General features: G+C 34.7%; 5 non-coding genes across 5 annotated transcripts; all 5 read right to left on the bottom strand.

Annotated features, from left to right (window-relative positions):
* Positions 1–298: 298 nt before the first annotated feature.
* On the bottom strand, positions 299–370 carry TRNAW-CCA (transfer RNA tryptophan (anticodon CCA)). The gene has a single exon. It is a non-coding gene; the product is annotated as a tRNA-Trp (tRNA).
* A 390-nt stretch (positions 371–760) lies between these two features.
* On the bottom strand, positions 761–832 carry TRNAW-CCA (transfer RNA tryptophan (anticodon CCA)). The gene has a single exon. It is a non-coding gene; the product is annotated as a tRNA-Trp (tRNA).
* Positions 833–1,226: 394 nt separating this feature from the next.
* Positions 1,227–1,298, bottom strand: TRNAW-CCA (transfer RNA tryptophan (anticodon CCA)). Its single transcript has one exon. It is a non-coding gene; the product is annotated as a tRNA-Trp (tRNA).
* Positions 1,299–1,683: 385 nt separating this feature from the next.
* Positions 1,684–1,755, bottom strand: TRNAW-CCA (transfer RNA tryptophan (anticodon CCA)). The gene has a single exon. It is a non-coding gene; the product is annotated as a tRNA-Trp (tRNA).
* Positions 1,756–2,149: 394 nt separating this feature from the next.
* Positions 2,150–2,221, bottom strand: TRNAW-CCA (transfer RNA tryptophan (anticodon CCA)). Its single transcript has one exon. It is a non-coding gene; the product is annotated as a tRNA-Trp (tRNA).
* Between the last annotated feature and the right edge of the window lie 279 nt (positions 2,222–2,500).

Raw genomic sequence — 2,500 nt, forward strand, 5'->3', positions numbered from 1 at the left:
CCTGTGACATGTGTATTGCGTGATATAATATATGACGTGACCTAAGGAAAACAATTACCAATCACTTAGTTTACTGATAAATTGAAAGTAAGTTATGTTCAACACATGATATTCCACTGAATGATAAACATTTATTATGTTGCGACCTTTATTGTCGCTTTCTTTGTATGAATTCAGTGTGACAGTAGATTTTGGGTCAACTATTCCAAAACAACAGTTATGGAGTACTTTGATCTATTCGTGTTCAAAATGGTAAAGCTCACAATTCGTATTTAGTCCCTAAACCCATCGACCTCAATGACCCTGACGTGATTCGAACACGCAACCTTCTGAACTGGAGTCAGACGCGCTACCATTGCGCTACAGAATCAGTCCATGCACTTAATGCGTCTGTATTTTTTTATTTTTCATTTTTATGACATCCTACAAGGTATTTTATGATAATGTAATTTTCCTGTGACATGTGTATTGAGTGATATAATATATGACGTGACCTAAGGAAAACAATTACCAATCACTTAGTTTACTGATAAATTGAAAGTAAGTTATGTTCAATACATGATATTCCACTGAATGATAAACATTTACTATGTTGCGACCTTCATTGTCGCTTTCTTTGTATGAATTCAGTGTGATAGTAGATTTTGGGTCAACTATTCAAAAACAACAGTTATGGAGTACTTTGATCTATTCATGATATTCCTGTTCAAAATGGTAAAGCTCACAATTCGTATTTAGTCCCTAAACCCATCGACCTCAATGACCCTGACGTGATTCGAACACGCAACCTTCTGATCTGGAGTCAGACGTGCTACCATTGCGCCACAGAGTCAGTACTTACATGCACTTAATGCGTCTGTATTTTTTTATTTTTCATTTTTATGAAATCCTACAAGGTATTTTATGATAATGTAATTTTCCTGTGACATGTGTATTGAGTGATATAATATATGACGTGACCTAAGGAAAACAATTACCAATCACTTAGTTTACTGATAAATTGAAAGTAAGTTATGTTCAATACATGATATTCCACTGAATGATAAACATTTACTATGTTCCGTCCTTTATTGTCGCTTTCTTTGTATGAATTCAGTGTGATAGTAGATTTTGGGTCAACTATTCCAAAACAACAGTTATGTAGTACTTTGATCTATTCATGATATTCCTGTTCAAAATTGTTCAGCGCACAATTCGTTTTCCGTCCATAAACCCATCGAACTCAATGACCCTGACGTGATTCGAACACGCAACCTTCTGATCTGGAGTCAGACGTGCTACCATTGCGCCACAGAGTCAGTACTTACATGCCCTTAATGCATCTGTATTTTTTTATTTTCCATTTTTATGACATCCTACAAGGTATTTTATGAAAATGTAATTTTCCTGTGGCATGTGTATTGAGTGATATAATATATGACGTGACCTAAGGAATACAATTACCAATCACTTAGTTTACTGATAAATTGAAAGTAAGTTATGTTCAACACATGATATTCCACTGAACGATAAACATTTACTATGTTGCTACCTTAATTCTCGCTTTCTGTGTATGGATTCAGTGTGATAGTAGATTTTGGGTCAACTATTCCAAAACAACAGTTATAGAGTACTTTGATCTATTCCTGTTCACAATTGTTAAGCTCTCAATTCGTGTTTAGTCCCTAAACCCATCGACCTCAATGACCCTGACGTGATTCGAACACGCAACCTTCTGATCTGGAGTCAGACGCGCTACCATTGCGCCACAGAGTCAGTACTTACATGCACTTAATGCGTCTGTATTTTATTATTTTTCATTTTTATGACATCCTACAAGGTATTTTATGATAATGTAATTTTCCTGTGACATGTGTATTGAGTGATATAATATATGACGTGACCTAAGGAAAACAATTACCAATCACTTAGTTTACTGATAAATTGAAAGTAAGTTATGTTCAATACATGATATTCCACTGAATGATAAACATTTACTATGTTGCGACCTTTATTGTCGCTTTCTTTGTATGAATTCAGTGTGATAGTAGATTTTGGGTCAACTATTCAAAAACAACAGTTATGGAGTACTTTGATCTATTCATGATATTCCTGTTCAAAATGGTAAAGCTCACAATTCGTATTTAGTCCCTAAACCCATCGACCTCTATGATCCTGACGTGATTCGAACACGCAACCCTCTGATCTGGAGTCAGACGCGCTACCATTGCGCCACAGAGTCAGTACTTACATGCACTTAATGCGTCTGTATTTTTTTATTTTTCATTTTTATGACATCCTACAAGGTATTTTATGATAATGTAATTTTCCTGTGACGTGTGTATTGAGTGATATAATATATGACGTGACCTAAGGAAAACAATTACCAATCACTTAGTTTACTGATAAATTGAAAGTAAGTTATGTTCAATACATGATATTCCACTGAATGATAAACATTTACTATGTTGCGACCTTTATTGTCGCTTTCTTAGTATGAATTCAGTGTGATAGTAGATTT

This window comes from Saccoglossus kowalevskii, chromosome 17, assembly GCF_978046115.1.
Source record: "Saccoglossus kowalevskii chromosome 17, keSacKowa6.1, whole genome shotgun sequence".
Classification (NCBI taxonomy): domain Eukaryota; kingdom Metazoa; phylum Hemichordata; class Enteropneusta; family Harrimaniidae; genus Saccoglossus; species Saccoglossus kowalevskii.